The sequence below is a fragment of the Salvelinus fontinalis genome, unplaced genomic scaffold (assembly GCF_029448725.1).
Source record: "Salvelinus fontinalis isolate EN_2023a unplaced genomic scaffold, ASM2944872v1 scaffold_0605, whole genome shotgun sequence".
NCBI lineage: Eukaryota > Metazoa > Chordata > Actinopteri > Salmoniformes > Salmonidae > Salvelinus > Salvelinus fontinalis.
In genome coordinates this window covers 100,001-120,021 of record NW_026600814.1, presented here as the reverse complement: position 1 = coordinate 120,021, position 20,021 = coordinate 100,001, and the positions used below count along the sequence as shown (strand labels likewise).

General features: G+C 46.2%; 26 non-coding genes across 26 annotated transcripts; all 26 read left to right on the top strand.

Annotated features, from left to right (window-relative positions):
• Window positions 1–5,649: 5,649 nt before the first annotated feature.
• On the top strand, window positions 5,650–5,723 carry trnai-aau (transfer RNA isoleucine (anticodon AAU)). The gene has a single exon. It is a non-coding gene; the product is annotated as a tRNA-Ile (tRNA).
• An 82-nt stretch (window positions 5,724–5,805) lies between these two features.
• Window positions 5,806–5,878, top strand: trnaf-gaa (transfer RNA phenylalanine (anticodon GAA)). The gene has a single exon. It is a non-coding gene; the product is annotated as a tRNA-Phe (tRNA).
• Window positions 5,879–6,497: 619 nt separating this feature from the next.
• trnaf-gaa (transfer RNA phenylalanine (anticodon GAA)) lies at window positions 6,498–6,570 on the top strand. The gene has a single exon. It is a non-coding gene; the product is annotated as a tRNA-Phe (tRNA).
• A 463-nt stretch (window positions 6,571–7,033) lies between these two features.
• Window positions 7,034–7,107, top strand: trnai-aau (transfer RNA isoleucine (anticodon AAU)). Its single transcript has one exon. It is a non-coding gene; the product is annotated as a tRNA-Ile (tRNA).
• Window positions 7,108–7,189: 82 nt separating this feature from the next.
• trnaf-gaa (transfer RNA phenylalanine (anticodon GAA)) lies at window positions 7,190–7,262 on the top strand. The gene has a single exon. It is a non-coding gene; the product is annotated as a tRNA-Phe (tRNA).
• A 960-nt stretch (window positions 7,263–8,222) lies between these two features.
• trnai-aau (transfer RNA isoleucine (anticodon AAU)) lies at window positions 8,223–8,296 on the top strand. The gene has a single exon. It is a non-coding gene; the product is annotated as a tRNA-Ile (tRNA).
• Window positions 8,297–8,378: 82 nt separating this feature from the next.
• On the top strand, window positions 8,379–8,451 carry trnaf-gaa (transfer RNA phenylalanine (anticodon GAA)). Its single transcript has one exon. It is a non-coding gene; the product is annotated as a tRNA-Phe (tRNA).
• A 463-nt stretch (window positions 8,452–8,914) lies between these two features.
• On the top strand, window positions 8,915–8,988 carry trnai-aau (transfer RNA isoleucine (anticodon AAU)). Its single transcript has one exon. It is a non-coding gene; the product is annotated as a tRNA-Ile (tRNA).
• An 82-nt stretch (window positions 8,989–9,070) lies between these two features.
• Window positions 9,071–9,143, top strand: trnaf-gaa (transfer RNA phenylalanine (anticodon GAA)). Its single transcript has one exon. It is a non-coding gene; the product is annotated as a tRNA-Phe (tRNA).
• Window positions 9,144–9,761: 618 nt separating this feature from the next.
• Window positions 9,762–9,834, top strand: trnaf-gaa (transfer RNA phenylalanine (anticodon GAA)). The gene has a single exon. It is a non-coding gene; the product is annotated as a tRNA-Phe (tRNA).
• Window positions 9,835–10,297: 463 nt separating this feature from the next.
• Window positions 10,298–10,371, top strand: trnai-aau (transfer RNA isoleucine (anticodon AAU)). Its single transcript has one exon. It is a non-coding gene; the product is annotated as a tRNA-Ile (tRNA).
• Window positions 10,372–10,453: 82 nt separating this feature from the next.
• trnaf-gaa (transfer RNA phenylalanine (anticodon GAA)) lies at window positions 10,454–10,526 on the top strand. Its single transcript has one exon. It is a non-coding gene; the product is annotated as a tRNA-Phe (tRNA).
• Window positions 10,527–11,631: 1,105 nt separating this feature from the next.
• trnaf-gaa (transfer RNA phenylalanine (anticodon GAA)) lies at window positions 11,632–11,704 on the top strand. Its single transcript has one exon. It is a non-coding gene; the product is annotated as a tRNA-Phe (tRNA).
• Window positions 11,705–12,167: 463 nt separating this feature from the next.
• Window positions 12,168–12,241, top strand: trnai-aau (transfer RNA isoleucine (anticodon AAU)). Its single transcript has one exon. It is a non-coding gene; the product is annotated as a tRNA-Ile (tRNA).
• An 82-nt stretch (window positions 12,242–12,323) lies between these two features.
• Window positions 12,324–12,396, top strand: trnaf-gaa (transfer RNA phenylalanine (anticodon GAA)). Its single transcript has one exon. It is a non-coding gene; the product is annotated as a tRNA-Phe (tRNA).
• Window positions 12,397–13,357: 961 nt separating this feature from the next.
• Window positions 13,358–13,431, top strand: trnai-aau (transfer RNA isoleucine (anticodon AAU)). Its single transcript has one exon. It is a non-coding gene; the product is annotated as a tRNA-Ile (tRNA).
• Window positions 13,432–14,049: 618 nt separating this feature from the next.
• trnai-aau (transfer RNA isoleucine (anticodon AAU)) lies at window positions 14,050–14,123 on the top strand. Its single transcript has one exon. It is a non-coding gene; the product is annotated as a tRNA-Ile (tRNA).
• Window positions 14,124–14,205: 82 nt separating this feature from the next.
• trnaf-gaa (transfer RNA phenylalanine (anticodon GAA)) lies at window positions 14,206–14,278 on the top strand. Its single transcript has one exon. It is a non-coding gene; the product is annotated as a tRNA-Phe (tRNA).
• A 619-nt stretch (window positions 14,279–14,897) lies between these two features.
• trnaf-gaa (transfer RNA phenylalanine (anticodon GAA)) lies at window positions 14,898–14,970 on the top strand. The gene has a single exon. It is a non-coding gene; the product is annotated as a tRNA-Phe (tRNA).
• Window positions 14,971–15,931: 961 nt separating this feature from the next.
• Window positions 15,932–16,005, top strand: trnai-aau (transfer RNA isoleucine (anticodon AAU)). Its single transcript has one exon. It is a non-coding gene; the product is annotated as a tRNA-Ile (tRNA).
• A 618-nt stretch (window positions 16,006–16,623) lies between these two features.
• Window positions 16,624–16,697, top strand: trnai-aau (transfer RNA isoleucine (anticodon AAU)). Its single transcript has one exon. It is a non-coding gene; the product is annotated as a tRNA-Ile (tRNA).
• A 610-nt stretch (window positions 16,698–17,307) lies between these two features.
• trnai-aau (transfer RNA isoleucine (anticodon AAU)) lies at window positions 17,308–17,381 on the top strand. The gene has a single exon. It is a non-coding gene; the product is annotated as a tRNA-Ile (tRNA).
• Window positions 17,382–17,463: 82 nt separating this feature from the next.
• Window positions 17,464–17,536, top strand: trnaf-gaa (transfer RNA phenylalanine (anticodon GAA)). The gene has a single exon. It is a non-coding gene; the product is annotated as a tRNA-Phe (tRNA).
• Window positions 17,537–18,653: 1,117 nt separating this feature from the next.
• On the top strand, window positions 18,654–18,726 carry trnaf-gaa (transfer RNA phenylalanine (anticodon GAA)). Its single transcript has one exon. It is a non-coding gene; the product is annotated as a tRNA-Phe (tRNA).
• A 463-nt stretch (window positions 18,727–19,189) lies between these two features.
• On the top strand, window positions 19,190–19,263 carry trnai-aau (transfer RNA isoleucine (anticodon AAU)). Its single transcript has one exon. It is a non-coding gene; the product is annotated as a tRNA-Ile (tRNA).
• An 82-nt stretch (window positions 19,264–19,345) lies between these two features.
• Window positions 19,346–19,418, top strand: trnaf-gaa (transfer RNA phenylalanine (anticodon GAA)). Its single transcript has one exon. It is a non-coding gene; the product is annotated as a tRNA-Phe (tRNA).
• The last annotated feature ends 603 nt before the right edge of the window (window positions 19,419–20,021 follow it).

Sequence of the window (20,021 nt, the reverse complement as noted above, 5' to 3'; positions counted from 1 at the left end):
CATCCGACATTGTGACATCAGTGTTACATGAAAGTTGCTTTTCATTGTTACATGACAGTTGGTTGTTGTTAGACAAAGCTGCATGAAGTGTGAACTGGAACGTTCTTGGATCCACAACAAAATTTGTTATTTTGGAGAATGTGGGCATCGATCCCACTACCTCTCGCATGCTAAGCAAGCACTCTACCATTTGAGCTAATTCCCCATCCTTGTTAATTTGCCACAAGCAGCAACCAAGAGGGTCTAGTCTTGTCAGTCTATACTTTTTTATTTATTTATTTTTTATTTCACCTTTATTTAACCAGGTAGGCTAGTTGAGAACAAGTTCTCATTTGCAACTGCGACCTGGCCAAGATAAAGCATAGCAGTGTGAACAGACAACACAGAGTTACACATGGAGTAAACAATAAACAAGTCAATAACATGGTAGAAAAAAGAGAATCTATATACAATGTGTGCAAAAGGCATGAGGTAGGCAATAAATCGAATAATTACAATTTAGCAGATTAACACTGGAGTGATAAATCATCAGATGAACATGTGCAAGAAGAGATACTGGTGTGCAAAAGAGCAGAAAAGTAAATAAATAAAAGCAGTATGGGGGGTGAGGTAGGTAAATTGGGTGGGTAGTTTACAGATGGACTATGTACAGCTGCAGTGATCGGTTAGCTGCTCGGATAGCAGATTTTTAAAGTTGTTGAGGGAGATAAAAGTCTCCAACTTCAGAGATTTTTGCAATTCGTTCCAGTCGCAGGCAGCAGAGAACTGGAAGGAAAGGCGTCCAAATGAGGTTTTAGCTTTAGGGATGATCAGTGAGATACACCTGCTGGAGCGCGTGCTGCGGGTGGGTGTAGCCATCGTGACCAGTGAACTGAGATAAGGCGGCACTTTACCTAGCATAGCCTTGTAGATGACCTGGAGCCAGTGGGTCTGACGACGAACATGTAGCGAGGGCCAGCCGACTAGGGCATACAGGTTGCAGTGGTGGGTCGTATAAGGTGCTTTAGTAACAAAACGAATGGCACTGTGATAAACTGCGTCCAGTTTGCTGAGTAGAGTGTTGGAAGCTATTTTGTAGATGACATCGCCGAAGTCGAGGATCGGTAGGATAGTCAGTTTTACTAGGGTAAGTTTGGCGGCGTGAGTGAAGGAGGCTTTGTTGCGGAATAGAAAGCCGATTCTTGATTTGATTTTGGATTGGAGATGTTTGATATGAGTCTGGAAGGAGAGTTTGCAGTCTAGCCAGACACCTAGGTACTTATAGATGTCCACATATTCTAGGTCGGAACCGTCCAGGGTGGTGATGCTAGTCGGGCGTGCGGGTGCAGGCAGCGAACGGTTGAAAAGCATGCATTTGGTTTTACTAGCGTTTAAGAGCAGTTGGAGGCCACGGAAGGAGTGTTGTATGGCATTGAAGCTCGTTTGGAGGTTAGATAGCACAGTGTCCAAGGAAGGGCCGGAAGTATATAGAATGGTGTCGTCTGCGTAGAGGTGGATTAGGGAATCGCCCGCAGCAAGAGCAACATCATTGATGTATACAGAGAAAAGAGTCGGCCCGAGAATTGAACCCTGTGGTACCCCCATAGAGACTGCCAGAGGACCGGACAACATGCCCTCCGATTTGACACACTGAACTCTGTCTGCAAAGTAGTTGGTGAACCAGGCAAGGCAGTCATTAGAAAAACCGAGGCTACCGAGTCTGCCGATAAGAATATGGTGATTGACAGAGTCGAAAGCTTTGGCCAGGTCGATGAAGACGGCTGCACAGTAATGTCTTTTATCGATGGCGGTTATGATGTCGTTTAGTACCTTGAGCGTGGCTGAGGTGCACCCGTGACCGGCTCGGAAACCGGATTGCACAGCGGAGAAGGTACGGTGGGATTCGAGATGGTCAGTGATCTGTTTGTTGACTTGGCTTTCGAAGACCTTAGATAGGCAGGGCAGGATGGATATAGGTCTGTAACAGTTTGGGTCCAGGGTGTCTCCCCCTTTGAAGAGGGGGATGACCGCGGCAGCTTTCCAATCCTTGGGGATCTCAGATGATACGAAGGAGAGGTTGAACAGGCTGGTGATAGGGGGTGCGACAATGGCGGCGGACAGTTTCAGGAATAGGGGGTCCAGATTGTCAAGCCCAGCTGATTTGTATGGGTCCAGGTTTTCCAGCTCTTTCAGAACATCTGCTATCTGGATTTGGGTAAAGGAGAAGCTGGGGAGGCTTGGGCGAGTAGCAGCGGGGGGGGCGGGGCTGTTGGCCAAGGTTGGAGTCGCCAGGAGGAAGGCATGGCCAGCCATTGAGAAATGCTTGTTGAAGTCTTCGATTATCACGGATTTATCGGTGGTGACCGTGTTACCTAGCCTCAGTGCAGTGGGCAGCTGGGAGGAGGTGCTCTTGTTCTCCATGGACTTTACAGTATCCCAGAACTTTTTGGAGTTAGAGCTACAGGATGCGAATTTCTGCTTGAAAAAGCTGGCCTTTGCTTTCCTGACTGACTGCGTGTATTGGTTCCTGACTTCCCTGAACAGTTGCATATCGCGGGGGCTCTTCGATGCTATTGCAGTTCGCCACAGGATGTTTTTGTGCTGGTCGAGGGCAGTCAGGTCTGGAGTGAACCAAGGGCTATATCTGTTTTTGGTTCTGCATTTTTTGAACGGAGCATGCTTGTCTAATATGGTGAGGAAGTAACATTTAAAGAATGACCAGGCATCCTCAACTGACGGGATGAGGTCAATATCCTTCCAGGGTACCCGGGCCAGGTCGATTAGAAAGGCCTGCTCGCTGAAGTGTTTTAGGGAGCGTTTGACAGTGATGAGGGGTGGTCGTTTGACCGCGGACCCGTGGCGGATACAGGCAATGAGGCAGTGATCGCTGAGATCTTGATTGAAGACAGCAGAGGTGTATTTGGAGGGCAGGTTGGTCAGGATAATGTCTATTAGGGTGCCCATGTTTACGGATTTAAGGTTGTACCTGGTGGGTTCCTTGATGATTTGTGTGAGATTGAGGGCATCAAGCTTGGATTGTAGGACTGCCGGGGTGTTAAGCATATCCCAGTTTAGGTCACCTAACAGAACAAACTCTGAAGCTAGATGGGGAGCGATCAATTCACAGATGGTGTCCAGGGCACAGCTGGGAGCTGAGGGGGGTCGGTAGCAGGCGGCAACAGTGAGAGACTTATTTCTGGAGAGATTAATTTTTAAAATTAGAAGTTCGAACTGTTTGGGCATAGACCTGGAAAGTATGACAGAACTTTGCAGGCTATCTCTGCAGTAGATTGCAACTCCTCCCCCTTTGGCAGTTCTATCTTGACGGAAAGTGTTATAGTTGGGTATGGAAATCTCAGAATTTTTGGTGGCCTTCCTAAGCCAGGATTCGGACACGGCAAGGACATCAGGATTGGCAGAGTGTGCTAAAGCGGTGAGTAAGGCAAACTTAGGGAGGAGGCTTCTGATGTTGACATGCATGAGGCCAAGGCTTTTTCGATCGCAGAAGTCAACAAATGAGGGTGACTGGGGACATGCAGGGCCTGGGTTTACCTCCACATCACCCGAGGAACAGAGGAGTAGTAGGATGAGGGTGCGGCTAAAGGCTATCAAAACTGGTCGCCTAGAGCGTTGGGGACAAAGAATAAAAGGAGCAGATTTATGGGCGTGGTAGAATAGATTCTGGGCATAATGTGCAGACAGGGGTATGGAGGGGCGCGGGTACAGCGGAGGCAAGCCCAGGCACTGGGTGATGATAAGAGAGGTTGTATCTCTGGACATGCTGGTCTCAATGGGTGAGGTCACCGCATGTGTGGGGGGTGGGACAAAGGGGGTATCAGAGGTACGGAGAGTGGAACTACAGGGTCCATTGCAAACCAAAACAATGATAATGAAAACTAGCCTGAACAACAGTATGCAAGGCATATTGATATTTGAGAGAGACATACAATAAGGCATAAAGTGATTGCAGGTCTTGATTGGGAGAGCTAGCTAAAACAACAGGTAAGATAACAGCAGCAATAACAGGGTGTTAGTCTAACACAGCAACAACAGGTAAAAATGGCGACGACTAGGCAGAGAGGGTCGGATTAACTACACACAGATCCTGAGTTAAAGTACAGAGCCGACAGGTAAAGCACAAATAAACAGAATGGAGTACCGTGAATTAATGGACAGTCAAGCATGCATCAGCTATGTAGCCAAGTGATCATAGTGTCCAGGGGGCAGCCGTAGATGGAGCAGAGGAGGCCTCCACTAAGCTAGCACGCGGCGTATAAAGTTAGTAGCCCGGGGGGTGGTCTGCTCAGACGGAGGGGGTCTGGCGCAGTGGCGCTAGCGCTAGCTCTTCAGCTAGCCGGCAGATGGGCCTAGCTCGAGGCTAGCTCAAGGCTAACTGGTGCTTGCTTCGGGACAGTGGTGTTAGCCAGTAGTAGCCACTCGGTTGCAGCTAGCTAGCTGTGATGATACGGTGTAATTGTCCAGAGCTTGCGTCAGGAATCCGGTGATGTGGTAGAGAGAAAGCAGTCCTATATGCTCTGGGTTGATATCGCGCTTGCAGCTAGCCGGCAGATGGGCCTAGCTCGAGGCTAGCTCAAGGCTAACTGGTGCTTGCTTCGGGACAGAGGTGTTAGCCAGTAGTAGCCACTCGGTTGCAGCTAGCTAGCTGTGATGATACGGTGTAATTGTCCAGAGCTTGCGTCAGGAATCCGGTGATGTGGTAGAGAAAAAAGCAGTCCTATATGCTCTCGGTTGATATCGCGCTTGCAGACTGGTATGTATTGGCCCGGTATTGAAGCTGGCTGTGTCCGAGTTGAGGGTGAAGACCGCAGCAGTGGCTAACTGACTACTAGCTAGTAGCTAGTTATCTGGCTAGCTTCAGCTTGGGGTTACGGTTCTAAAGTATAAAAAAAATAGCAGGTCCGTACCACATTGGGTGAGGCGGAATGTAGGAATGTATATTCAGTTCCTAGATGGAAAGTGAAAGTAAAATATATACGAAATGTATACGAAAAATACGAAGACTATTTACTATTTACTATTTACACGCTACAGGACAATACAGGACAATACAAACACACGTCCGACTGCTACGCCATGTTGGTGTACTTGTTAGTTCTTGCGCCAGCACTGGCCGAGGCTCTGTGCATCCTAAAAATGTCGCTTAGCAGCAAGCGGCCGGTTAGCTCAGTTGGTTAGAGCGTGGTGCTAATAACACCAGTTCTATCTTTATCCTCTGCTTTGGCTTCAAGGAAACTTCCCACAGCTTTGTTTGTGGTCATCAATTGTGTGTGCCTACTGCTCCTCTGAAAGTTAGTGAGGTCATTCTTTTTCATCCGACATTGTGACATCAGTGTTACATGAAAGTTGCTTGTCGTTGTTACATGACAGTAGGTTGTTGTTAGACAAAGCTGCATGAAGTGTGAACTGGAACGTTCTTGGATCCACAACAAAATGTGTTATTTTGGAGAATGTGGGCATCGATCCCACTACCTCTCGCATGCTAAGCAAGCACGCTACCATTTGAGCTAATTCCCCATCCTTGTTAATTTGCCACAAGCAGCAACCAAGAGGGTCTAGTCTTGTCAGGCTATACTGTTGGTGTACTTGTTAGTTCTTGCGCCAGCACTGGCCGAGGCTCTGTGCATCCTAAAAATGTCGCTCGTAGCAAGCGGCCGGTTAGCTCAGTTGGTTAGAGCGTGGTGCTAATAACTCCAAGGTCGTGGGTTCGATCCCCGTACTGGCCATGAGGAACATTTTGAGTGTCAAAATCAGGAGTCACTTGCATGTGTATGGTCAAGTGTGCCACATAATTAATATTAGTGACGTGCCGAAATAGCTCAGTTGGGAGAGCGTTAGACTGAAGATCTAAAGGTCCCTGGTTTGATCCCGGGTTTCGGCATTAGTTGTCGTTCTATCTTTATCCTCTGCTTTGCCTACAAGGAAACTTCGCACAGCTTTTTTCGTGGGCATCAATTGTGTGTGCCTACAGCTCCTCTGAAAGTTAGTCGTGTCATTCTTTTACATCCGACATTGTGACATCAGTGTTACATGAAAGTTGCTTTTCATTGTTACATGACAGTTGGTTGTTGTTAGACAAAGCTGCATGAAGTGTGAACTGGAACGTTCTTGGATCCACAACAAAATTTGTTATTTTGGAGAATGTGGGCATCGATCCCACTACCTCTCGCATGCTAAGCAAGCACTCTACCATTTGAGCTAATTCCCCATCCTTGTTAATTTGCCACAAGCAGCAACCAAGAGGGTCTAGTCTTGTCAGTCTATACTGTTGGTGTACTTGTTAGTTCTTGCGCCAGCACTGGCCGAGGCTCTGTGCATCCTAAAAATGTCGCTTCGTAGCAAGCGGCCGGTTAGCTCAGTTGGTTAGAGAGTGGTGCTAATAACTCCAAGGTCGTGGGTTCGATCCCGGTACTGGCCATGAGGTACATTTTGAGTGTCAAAATCAGGAGTCACTTGCATGTGTATGGTCAAGTGTGCCACATAATTAATATTAGTGACATGCTGAAATAGCTCAGTTGGGAGAGCGTTAGACTGAAGATCTAAAGGTCCCTGGTTCGATCCCGGGTTTCGGCATTAGTTGTCGTTCTATCTTTATCCTCTGCTTTGCCTACAAGGAAACTTCGCACAGCTTTTTTCGTGGGCATCAATTGTGTGTGCCTACAGCTCCTCGGAAAGTTAGTCGTGTCATTCTTTTACATCCGACATTGTGACATCAGTGTTACATGAAAGTTGCTTTTCATTGTTACATGACAGTTGGTTGTTGTTAGACAAAGCTGCATGAAGTGTGAACTGGAACGTTCTTGGATCCACAACAAAATATGTTATTTTGGAGAATGTGGGCATCGATCCCACTACCTCTCGCATGCTAAGCAAGCACTCTACCATTTGAGCTAATTCCCCATCCTTGTTAGTTTGCCACAAGCAGCAACCAAGAGGGTCTAGTCTTGTCAGGCTATACTGTTGGTGTACTTGTTAGTTCTTGCGCCAGCACTTGCCGAGGCTCTGTGCATCCTAAAAATATCGCTTCGTAGCAAGCGGCCGGTTAGCTCAGTTGGTTAGAGCGTGGTGCTAATAACGCCAAGGTCGTGGGTTCGATCCCCGTACTGGCCATGAGGTACATTTTGAGTGTCAAAATCAGGAGTCACTTGCATGTGTATGGTCAAGTGTGCCACATAATTAATATTAGTGACTTGCCGAAATAGCTCAGTTGGGAGAGCGTTAGACTGAAGATCTAAAGGTCCCTGGTTCGATCCCGGGTTTCGGCATTAGTTGTCGTTCAATCTTTATCCTCTGCTTTGCCTACAAGGAAACTTCGCACAGCTTTTTTTGTGGGCATCAATTGTGTGTGCCTACAGCTCCTCGGAAAGTTAGTCGTGTCATTCTTTTTCATCCGACATTGTGACATCAGTGTTACATGAAAGTTGCTTTTCATTGTTACATGACAGTTGGTTGTTGTTAGACAAAGCTGCATGAAGTGTGAACTGGAACGTTCTTGGATCCACAACAAAATGTGTTATTTTGGAGAATGTGGGCATCGATCCCACTACCTCTCGCATGCTAAGCAAGCACGCTACCATTTGAGCTAATTCCCCATCCTTGTTAATTTGCCACAAGCAGCAACCAAGAGGGTCTAGTCTTGTCAGGCTATACTGTTGGTGTACTTGTTAGTTCTTGCGCCAGCACTGGCCGAGGCTCTGTGCATCCTAAAAATGTCGCTTCGTAGCAAGCGGCCGGTTAGCTCAGTTGGTTAGAGCGTGGTGCTAATAACACCAGTTCTATCTTTATCCTCTGCTTTGGCTTCAAGGAAACTTCCCACAGCTTTGTTTGTGGTCATCAATTGTGTGTGCCTACTGCTCCTCTGAAAGTTAGTGAGGTCATTCTTTTTCATCCGACATTGTGACATCAGTGTTACATGAAAGTTGCTTGTCGTTGTTACATGACAGTAGGTTGTTGTTAGACAAAGCTGCATGAAGTGTGAACTGGAACGTTCTTGGATCCACAACAAAATGTGTTATTTTGGAGAATGTGGGCATCGATCCCACTACCTCTCGCATGCTAAGCAAGCACGCTACCAATTGAGCTAATTCCCCATCCTTGTTAATTTGCCACAAGCAGCAACCAAGAGGGTCTAGTCTTGTCAGGCTATACTGTTGGTGTACTTGTTAGTTCTTGCGCCAGCACTGGCCGAGGCTCTGTGCATCCTAAAAATGTCGCTCGTAGCAAGCGGCCGGTTAGCTCAGTTGGTTAGAGCGTGGTGCTAATAACTCCAAGGTCGTGGGTTCGATCCCCGTACTGGCCATGAGGAACATTTTGAGTGTCAAAATCAGGAGTCACTTGCATGTGTATGGTCAAGTGTGCCACATAATTAATATTAGTGACGTGCCGAAATAGCTCAGTTGGGAGAGCGTTAGACTGAAGATCTAAAGGTCCCTGGTTTGATCCCGGGTTTCGGCATTAGTTGTCGTTCTATCTTTATCCTCTGCTTTGCCTACAAGGAAACTTCGCACAGCTTTTTTCGTGGGCATCAATTGTGTGTGCCTACAGCTCCTCTGAAAGTTAGTCGTGTCATTCTTTTACATCCGACATTGTGACATCAGTGTTACATGAAAGTTGCTTTTCATTGTTACATGACAGTTGGTTGTTGTTAGACAAAGCTGCATGAAGTGTGAACTGGAACGTTCTTGGATCCACAACAAAATTTGTTATTTTGGAGAATGTGGGCATCGATCCCACTACCTCTCGCATGCTAAGCAAGCACTCTACCATTTGAGCTAATTCCCCATCCTTGTTAATTTGCCACAAGCAGCAACCAAGAGGGTCTAGTCTTGTCAGGCTATACTGTTGGTGTACTTGTTAGTTCTTGCGCCAGCACTTGCCGAGGCTCTGTGCATCCTAAAAATATCACTTCGTAGCAAGCGGCCGGTTAGCTCAGTTGGTTAGAGCGTGGTGCTAATAACGCCAAGGTCGTGGGTTCGATCCCCGTACTGGCCATGAGGTACATTTTGAGTGTCAAAATCAGGAGTCACTTGCATGTGTATGGTCAAGTGTGCCACATAATTAATATTAGTGACTTGCCGAAATAGCTCAGTTGGGAGAGCGTTAGACTGAAGATCTAAAGGTCCCTGGTTCGATCCCGGGTTTCGGCATTAGTTGTCGTTCAATCTTTATCCTCTGCTTTGCCTACAAGGAAACTTCGCACAGCTTTTTTTGTGGGCATCAATTGTGTGTGCCTACAGCTCCTCGGAAAGTTAGTCGTGTCATTCTTTTTCATCCGACATTGTGACATCAGTGTTACATGAAAGTTGCTTTTCATTGTTACATGACAGTTGGTTGTTGTTAGACAAAGCTGCATGAAGTGTGAACTGGAACGTTCTTGGATCCACAACAAAATGTGTTATTTTGGAGAATGTGGGCATCGATCCCACTACCTCTCGCATGCTAAGCAAGCACGCTACCATTTGAGCTAATTCCCCATCCTTGTTAATTTGCCACAAGCAGCAACCAAGAGGGTCTAGTCTTGTCAGGCTATACTGTTGGTGTACTTGTTAGTTCTTGCGCCAGCACTGGCCGAGGCTCTGTGCATCCTAAAAATGTTGCTCGTAGCAAGCGGCCGGTTAGCTCAGTTGGTTAGAGCGTGGTGCTAATAACTCCAAGGACGTGGGTTCGATCCCGGTACTGGCCATGAGGTACATTTTGAGTGTCAAAATCAGGAGTCACTTGCATGTGTATGGTCAAGTGTGCCACATAATTAATATTAGTGACATGCTGAAATAGCTCAGTTGGGAGAGCGTTAGACTGAAGATCTAAAGGTCCCTGGTTCGATCCCGGGTTTCGGCATTAGTTGTCGTTCTATCTTTATCCTCTGCTTTGCCTACAAGGAAACTTCGCACAGCTTTTTTCGTGGGCATCAATTGTGTGTGCCTACAGCTCCTCGGAAAGTTAGTCGTGTCATTCTTTTACATCCGACATTGTGACATCAGTGTTACATGAAAGTTGCTTTTCATTGTTACATGACAGTTGGTTGTTGTTAGACAAAGCTGCATGAAGTGTGAACTGGAACGTTCTTGGATCCACAACAAAATATGTTATTTTGGAGAATGTGGGCATCGATCCCACTACCTCTCGCATGCTAAGCAAGCACTCTACCATTTGAGCTAATTCCCCATCCTTGTTAGTTTGCCACAAGCAGCAACCAAGAGGGTCTAGTCTTGTCAGGCTATACTGTTGGTGTACTTGTTAGTTCTTGCGCCAGCACTTGCCGAGGCTCTGTGCATCCTAAAAATATCGCTTCGTAGCAAGCGGCCGGTTAGCTCAGTTGGTTAGAGCGTGGTGCTAATAACGCCAAGGTCGTGGGTTCGATCCCCGTACTGGCCATGAGGTACATTTTGAGTGTCAAAATCAGGAGTCACTTGCATGTGTATGGTCAAGTGTGCCACATAATTAATATTAGTGACTTGCCGAAATAGCTCAGTTGGGAGAGCGTTAGACTGAAGATCTAAAGGTCCCTGGTTCGATCCCGGGTTTCGGCATTAGTTGTCGTTCAATCTTTATCCTCTGCTTTGCCTACAAGGAAACTTCGCACAGCTTTTTTTGTGTGCATCAATTGTGTGTGCCTACAGCTCCTCGGAAAGTTAGTCGTGTCATTCTTTTACATCCGACATTGTGACATCAGTGTTACATGAAAGTTGCTTTTCATTGTTACATGACAGTTGGTTGTTGTTAGACAAAGCTGCATGAAGTGTGAACTGGAACGTTCTTGGATCCACAACAAAATGTGTTATTTTGGAGAATGTGGGCATCGATCCCACTACCTCTCGCATGCTAAGCAAGCACTCTACCATTTGAGCTAATTCCCCATCCTTGTTAATTTGCCACAAGCAGCAACCAAGAGGGTCTAGTCTTGTCAGGCTATACTGTTGGTGTACTTGTTAGTTCTTGCGCCAGCACTGGCCGAGGCTCTGTGCATCCTAAAAATGTCGCTTCGTAGCAAGCGGCCGGTTAGCTCAGTTGGTTAGAGCGTGGTGCTAATAACACCAGTTCTATCTTTATCCTCTGCTTTGGCTTCAAGGAAACTTCCCACAGCTTTGTTTGTGGTCATCAATTGTGTGTGCCTACTGCTCCTCTGAAAGTTAGTGAGGTCATTCTTTTTCATCCGACATTGTGACATCAGTGTTACATGAAAGTTGCTTGTCGTTGTTACATGACAGTAGGTTGTTGTTAGACAAAGCTGCATGAAGTGTGAACTGGAACGTTCTTGGATCCACAACAAAATGTGTTATTTTGGAGAATGTGGGCATCGATCCCACTACCTCTCGCATGGTAAGCAAGCACGCTACCATTTGAGCTAATTCCCCATCCTTGTTAATTTGCCACAAGCAGCAACCAAGAGGGTCTAGTCTTGTCAGGCTATACTGTTGGTGTACTTGTTAGTACTGGCCGAGGCTCTGTGCATCCTAAAAATGTCGCTTCGTAGCAAGCGGCCGGTTAGCTCAGTTGGTTAGAGCGTGGTGCTAATAACTCCAAGGTCGTGGGTTCGATCCCCGTGCTGGCCATGAGGTACATTTTGAGTGTCAAAATCAGGAGTCACTTGCATGTGTATGGTCAAGTGTGCCACATAATTAATATTAGTGACATGCTGAAATAGCTCAGTTGGGAGAGCGTTAGACTGAAGTTCTAAAGGTCCCTGGTTCGATCCCGGGTTTCGGCATTAGTTGTCGTTCGATCTTTATCCTCTGCTTTGCCTACAAGGAAACTTCGCACAGCTTTTTTTGTGGGCATCAATTGTGTGTGCCTACAGCTCCTCGGAAAGTTAGTCGTGTCATTCTTTTACATCCGACATTGTGACATCAGTGTTACATGAAAGTTGCTTTTCATTGTTACATGACAGTTGGTTGTTGTTAGACAAAGCTGCATGAAGTGTGAACTGGAACGTTCTTGGATCCACAACAAAATGTGTTATTTTGGAGAATGTGGGCATCGATCCCACTACCTCTCGCATGCTAAGCAAGCACTCTACCATTTGAGCTAATTCCCCATCCTTGTTAATTTGCCACAAGCAGCAACCAAGAGGGTCTAGTCTTGTCAGGCTATACTGTTGGTGTACTTGTTAGTTCTTGCGCCAGCACTGGCCGAGGCTCTGTGCATCCTAAAAATGTCGCTTCGTAGCAAGCGGCCGGTTAGCTCAGTTGGTTAGAGCGTGGTGCTAATAACGCCAAGGTCGTGGGTTCGATCCCCGTACTGGCCATGAGGTACATTTTGAGTGTCAAAATCAGGAGTCACTTGCATGTGTATGGTCAAGTGTGCCACATAATTAATATTAGTGATGTGCCGAAATAGCTCAGTTGGGAGAGCGTTAGACTGAAGATCTAAAGGTCCCTGGTTCGATCCCGGGTTTCGGCATTAGTTGTCGTTCAATCTTTATCCTCTGCTTTGCCTACAAGGAAACTTCGCACAGCTTTTTTTGTGGGCATCAATTGTGTGTGCCTACAGCTCCTCGGAAAGTTAGTCGTGTCATTCTTTTACATCCGACATTGTGACATCAGTGTTACATGAAAGTTGCTTTTCATTGTTACATGACAGTTGGTTGTTGTTAGACAAAGCTGCATGAAGTGTGAACTGGAACGTTCTTGGATCCACAACAAAATGTGTTATTTTGGAGAATGTGGGCATCGATCCCACTACCTCTCGCATGCTAAGCAAGCACTCTACCATTTGAGCTAATTCCCCATCCTTGTTAATTTGCCACAAGCAGCAACCAAGAGGGTCTAGTCTTGTCAGGCTATACTGTTGGTGTACTTGTTAGTTCTTGCGCCAGCACTGGCCGAGGCTCTGCGCATCCTAAAAATGTCGCTTCGTAGCAAGCGGCCGGTTAGCTCAGTTGGTTAGAGCGTGGTGCTAATAACGCCAGTTCTATCTTTATCCTCTGCTTTGGCTTCAAGGAAACTTCCCACAGCTTTGTTTGTGGTCATCAATTGTGTGTGCCTACTGCTCCTCTGAAAGTTAGTGAGGTCATTCTTTTTCATCCGACATTGTGACATCAGTGTTACATGAAAGTTGCTTGTCGTTGTTACATGACAGTAGGTTGTTGTTAGACAAAGCTGCATGAAGTGTGAACTGGAACGTTCTTGGATCCACAACAAAATGTGTTATTTTGGAGAATGTGGGCATCGATCCCACTACCTCTCGCATGGTAAGCAAGCACTCTACCATTTGAGCTAATTCCCCATCCTTGTTAATTTGCCACAAGCAGCAACCAAGAGGGTCTAGTCTTGTCAGGCTATACTGTTGGTGTACTTGTTAGTTCTTGCGCCAGCACTGGCCGAGGCTCTGTGCATCCTAAAAATGTCGCTACGTAGCAAGCGGCCGGTTAGCTCAGTTGGTTAGAGCGTGGTGCTAATAACGCCAAGGTCGTGGGTTCGATCCCCGTACTGGCCATGAGGTACATTTTGAGTGTCAAAATCAGGAGTCACTTGCATGTGTATGGTCAAGTGTGCCACATAATTAATATTAGTGACTTGCCGAAATAGCTGAGTTGGGAGAGCGTTAGACTGAAGATCTAAAGGTCCCTGGTTCGATCCCGGGTTTCGGCATCAGTTGTCGTTCAATCTTTATCCTCTGCTTTGCCTACAAGGAAACTTCGCACAGCTTTGTTTGTGGGCATCAATTGTGTGTGCCTACAGCTCCTCTGAAAGTTAGTCGTGTCATTCTTTTACATCCGACATTGTGACATCAGTGTTACATGAAAGTTGCTTTTCATTGTTACATGACAGTTGGTTGTTGTTAGACAAAGCTGCATGAAGTGTGAACTGGAACGTTCTTGGATCCACAACAAAATTTGTTATTTTGGAGAATGTGGGCATCGATCCCACTACCTCTCGCATGCTAAGCAAGCACTCTACCATTTGAGCTAATTCCCCATCCTTGTTAATTTGCCACAAGCAGCAACCAAGAGGGTCTAGTCTTGTCAGTCTATACTGTTGGTGTACTTGTTAGTTCTTGCGCCAGCACTGGCCGAGGCTCTGTGCATCCTAAAAATGTCGCTTCGTAGCAAGCGGCCGGTTAGCTCAGTTGGTTAGAGCGTGGTGCTAATAACTCCAAGGTCGTGGGTTCGATCCCCGTACTGGCCATGAGGTACATTTTGAGTGTCAAAATCAGGAGTCACTTGCATGTGTATGGTCAAGTGTGCCACATAATTAATATTAGTGACATGCTGAAATAGCTCAGTTGGGAGAGCGTTAGACTGAAGATCTAAAGGTCCCTGGTTCGATCCCGGGTTTCGGCATTAGTTGTCGTTCTATCTTTATCCTCTGCTTTGCCTACAAGGAAACTTCGCACAGCTTTTTTCGTGGGCATCAATTGTGTGTGCCTACAGCTCCTCGGAAAGTTAGTCGTGTCATTCTTTTACATCCGACATTGTGACATCAGTGTTACATGAAAGTTGCTTTTCATTGTTACATGACAGTTGGTTGTTGTTAGACAAAGCTGCATGAAGTGTGAACTGGAACGTTCTTGGATCCACAACAAAATGTGTTATTTTGGAGAATGTGGGCATCGATCCCACTACCTCTCGCATGCTAAGCAAGCACTCTACCATTTGAGCTAATTCCCCATCCTTGTTAATTTGCCACAAGCAGCAACCAAGAGGGTCTAGTCTTGTCAGGCTATACTGTTGGTGTACTTGTTAGTTCTTGCGCCAGCACTGGCCGAGGCTCTGTGCATCCTAAAAATGTCGCTTCGTAGCAAGCGGCCGGTTAGCTCAGTTGGTTAGAGCGTGGTGCTAATAACGCCAATGTCGTCGGTTCGATCCCCGTACTGGCTATGAGGTACATTTTGAGTGTCAAAATCAGGAGTCACTTGCATGTGTATGGTCAAGTGTGCCACATAATTAATATTAGTGACTTGCCGAAATAGCTCAGTTGGGAGAGCGTTAGACTGAAGATCTAAAGGTCCCTGGTTCGATCCCGGGTTTCGGCATTAGTTGTCGTTCAATCTTTATCCTCTGCTTTGCCTACAAGGAAACTTCGCACAGCTTTTTTTGTGGGCATCAATTGTGTGTGCCTACAGCTCCTCGGAAAGTTAGTCGTGTCATTCTTTTACATCCGACATTGTGACATCAGTGTTACATGAAAGTTGCTTTTCATTGTTACATGACAGTTGGTTGTTGTTAGACAAAGCTGCATGAAGTGTGAACTGGAACGTTCTTGGATCCACAACAAAATGTGTTATTTTGGAGAATGTGGGCATCGATCCCACTACCTCTCGCATGCTAAGCAAGCACTCTACCATTTGAGCTAATTCCCCATCCTTGTTAATTTGCCACAAGCAGCAACCAAGAGGGTCTAGTCTTGTCAGGCTATACTGTTGGTGTACTTGTTAGTTCTTGCGCCAGCACTGGCCGAGGCTCTGTGCATCCTAAAAATGTCGCTTCGTAGCAAGCGGCCGGTTAGCTCAGTTGGTTAGAGCGTGGTGCTAATAACACCAGTTCTATCTTTATCCTCTGCTTTGGCTTTAAGGAAACTTCCCACAGCTTTGTTTGTGGTCATCAATTGTGTGTGCCTACTGCTCCTCTGAAAGTTATTGAGGTCATTCTTTTTCATCCGACATTGTGACATCAGTGTTACATGAAAGTTGCTTGTCGTTGTTACATGACAGTAGGTTGTTGTTAGACAAAGCTGCATGAAGTGTGAACTGGAACGTTCTTGGATCCACAACAAAATGTGTTATTTTGGAGAATGTGGGCATCGATCCCACTACCTCTCGCATGGTAAGCAAGCACGCTACCATTTGAGCTAATTCCCCATCCTTGTTAATTTGCCACAAGCAGCAACCAAGAGGGTCTAGTCTTGTCAGGCTATACTGTTGGTGTACTTGTTAGTTTTTGCGCCAGCACTGGCCGAGGCTCTGTGCATCCTAAAAATGTCGCTTCGTAGCAAGCGGCCGGTTAGCTCAGTTGGTTAGAGCGTGGGGCTAATAACTCCAAGGTCGTGGGTTCGATCCCCGTGCTGGCCATGAGGTACATTTTGAGTGTCAAAATCAGGAGTCACTTGCATGTGTATGGTCAAGTGTGCCACATAATTAATATTAGTGACATGCTGAAATAGCTCAGTTGGGAGAGCGTTAGACTGAAGTTCTAAAGGTCCCTGGTTCGATCCCGGATTTCGGCATTAGTTGTTGTTCGATCTTTATCCTCTGCTTTGCCTACAAGGAAACTTCGCACAGCTTTTTTTGTGGGCATCAATTGTGTGTGCCTACAGCTCCTCGGAAAGTTAGTCGTGTCATTCTTTTACATCCGACATTGTGACATCAGTGTTACATGAAAGTTGCTTTTCATTGTTACATGACAGTTGGTTGTTGTTAGACAAAGCTGCATGAAGTGTGAACTGGAACGTTCTTGGATCCACAACAAAATGTGTTATTTTGGAGAATGTGGGCATCGATCCCACTACCTCTCGCATGCTAAGCAAGCACTCTACCATTTGAGCTAATTCCCCATCCTTGTTAACTTGCCACAAGCAGCAACCAAGAGGGTCTAGTCTTGTCAGGCTATACTGTTGGTGTACTTGTTAGTTCTTGCGCCAGCACTGGCCGAGGCTCTGTGCATCCTAAAAATGTCGCTTCGTAGCAAGCGGCCGGTTAGCTCAGTTGGTTAGAGCGTGGTGCTAATAACGCCAAGGTCGTGGGTTCGATCCCCGTACTGGCCATGAGGTACATTTTGAGTGTCAAAATCAGGAGTCACTTGCATGTGTATGGTCAAGTGTGCCACATAATTAATATTAGTGACTTGCCGAAATAGCTCAGTTGGGAGAGCGTTAGACTAAAGGTCCCTGGTTCGATCCCGGGTTTCGGCATTAGTTGTCGTTCAATCTTTATCCTCTGCTTTGCCTACAAGGAAACTTCGCACAGCTTTTTTTGTGGGCATCAATTGTGTGTGCCTACAGCTCCTCGGAAAGTTAGTCGTGTCATTCTTTTACATCCGACATTGTGACATCAGTGTTACATGAAAGTTGCTTTTCATTGTTACATGACAGTTGGTTGTTGTTAGACAAAGCTGCATGAAGTGTGAACTGGAACGTTCTTGGATCCACAACAAAATGTGTTATTTTGGAGAATGTGGGCATCGATCCCACTACCTCTCGCATGCTAAGCAAGCACTCTACCATTTGAGCTAATTCCCCATCCTTGTTAATTTGCCACAAGCAGCAACCAAGAGGGTCTAGTCTTGTCAGGCTATACTGTTGGTGTACTTGTTAGTTCTTGCGCCAGCACTGGCCGAGGCTCTGTGCATCCTAAAAATGTCGCTTCGTAGCAAGCGGCCGGTTAGCTCAGTTGGTTAGAGCGTGGTGCTAATAACTCCAAGGACGTGGGTTCGATCCCCGTACTGGCCATGAGGTACATTTTGAGTGTCAAAATCAGGAGTCACTTGCATGTGTATGGTCAAGTGTGCCACATAATTAATATTAGTGACATGCTGAAATAGCTCAGTTGGGAGAGCGTTAGACTGAAGATCTAAAGGTCCCTGGTTCGATCCCGGGTTTCGGCATTAGTTGTCGTTCTATCTTTATCCTCTGCTTTGCCTACAAGGAAACTTCGCACAGCTTTTTTTGTGGGCATCAATTGTGTGTGCCTACAGCTCCTCGGAAAGTTAGTCGTGTCATTCTTTTACATCCGACATTGTGACATCAGTGTTACATGAAAGTTGCTTTTCATTGTTACATGACAGTTGGTTGTTGTTAGACAAAGCTGCATGAAGTGTGAACTGGAACGTTCTTGGATCCACAACAAAATGTGTTATTTTGGAGAATGTGGGCATCGATCCCACTACCTCTCGCATGCTAAGCAAGCACTCTACCATTTGAGCTAATTCCCCATCCTTGTTAATTTGCCACAAGCAGCAACCAAGAGGGTCTAGTCTTGTCAGGCTATACTGTTGGTGTACTTGTTAGTTCTTGCGCCAGCACTGGCCGAGGCTCTGTGCATCCTAAAAATGTCGCTTCGTAGCAAGCGGCCGGTTAGCTCAGTTGGTTAGAGCGTGGTGCTAATAACACCAGTTCTATCTTTATCCTCTGCTTTGGCTTCAAGGAAACTTCCCACAGCTTTGTTTGTGGTCATCAATTGTGTGTGCCTACTGCTCCTCTGAAAGTTAGTGAGGTCATTCTTTTTCATCCGACATTGTGACATCAGTGTTACATGAAAGTTGCTTGTCGTTGTTACATGACAGTAGGTTGTTGTTAGACAAAGCTGCATGAAGTGTGAACTGGAACGTTCTTGGATCCACAACAAAATGTGTTATTTTGGAGAATGTGGGCATCGATCCCACTACCTCTCGCATGGTAAGCAAGCACTCTACCATTTGAGCTAATTCCCCATCCTTGTTAATTTGCCACAAGCAGCAACCAAGAGGGTCTAGTCTTGTCAGGCTATACTGTTGGTGTACTTGTTAGTTCTTGCGCCAGCACTGGCCGAGGCTCTGTGCATCCTAAAAATGTCGCTTCGTAGCAAGCGGCCGGTTAGCTCAGTTGGTTAGAGCGTGGTGCTAATAACTCCAAGGTCGTGGGTTCGATCCCCGTGCTGGCCATGAGGTACATTTTGAGTGTCAAAATCAGGAGTCACTTGCATGTGTATGGTCAAGTGTGCCACATAATTAATATTAGTGACGTGCTGAAATAGCTCAGTTGGGAGAGCGTTAGACTGAAGATCTAAAGGTCCCTGGTTCGATCCCGGGTTTCGGCATTAGTTGTCGTTCGATCTTTATCCTCTGCTTTGCCTACAAGGAAACTTCGCACAGCTTTTTTTGTGGGCATCAATTGTGTGTGCCTACAGCTCCTCGGAAAGTTAGTCGTGTCATTCTTTTACATCCGACATTGTGACATCAGTGTTACATGAAAGTTGCTTTTCATTGTTACATGACAGTTGGTTGTTGTTAGACAAAGCTGCATGAAGTGTGAACTGGAACGTTCTTGGATCCACAACAAAATGTGTTATTTTGGAGAATGTGGGCATCGATCCCACTACCTCTCGCATGCTAAGCAAGCACTCTACCATTTGAGCTAATTCCCCATCCTTGTTAATTTGCCACAAGCAGCAACCAAGAGGGTCTAGTCTTGTCAGGCTATACTGTTGGTGTACTTGTTTGTTCTTGCGCCAGCACTGGCCGAGGCTCTGTGCATCCTAAAAATGTCGCTTCGTAGCAAGCGGCCGGTTAGCTCAGTTGGTTAGAGCGTGGTGCTAATAACGCCAAGGTCGTGGGTTCGATCCCCGTACTGGCCATGAGGTACATTTTGAGTGTCAAAATCAGGAGTCACTTGCATGTGTATGGTCAAGTGTGCCACATAATTAATATTAGTGATGTGCCGAAATAGCTCAGTTGGGAGAGCGTTAGACTGAAGATCTAAAGGTCCCTGGTTCGATCCCGGGTTTCGGCATTAGTTGTCGTTCAATCTTTATCCTCTGCTTTGCCTACAAGGAAACTTCGCACAGCTTTTTTTGTGGGCATCAATTGTGTGTGCCTACAGCTCCTCGGAAAGTTAGTCGTGTCATTCTTTTACATCCGACATTGTGACATCAGTGTTACATGAAAGTTGCTTTTCATTGTTACATGACAGTTGGTTGTTGTTAGACAAAGCTGCATGAAGTGTGAACTGGAACGTTCTTGGATCCACAACAAAATGTGTTATTTTGGAGAATGTGGGCATCGATCCCACTACCTCTCGCATGGTAAGCAAGCACTCTACCATTTGAGCTAATTCCCCATCCTTGTTAATTTGCCACAAGCAGCAACCAAGAGGGTCTAGTCTTGTCAGGCTATACTGTTGGTGTACTTGTTAGTTCTTGCGCCAGCACTGGCCGAGGCTCTGTGCATCCTAAAAATGTCGCTTCGTAGCAAGCGGCCGGTTAGCTCAGTTGGTTAGAGCGTGGTGTAATAACGCCAAGGTCGTGGGTTCGATCCCCGTACTGGCCATGAGGTACATTTTGAGTGTCAAAATCAGGAGTCACTTGCATGTGTATGGTCAAGTGTGCCACATAAT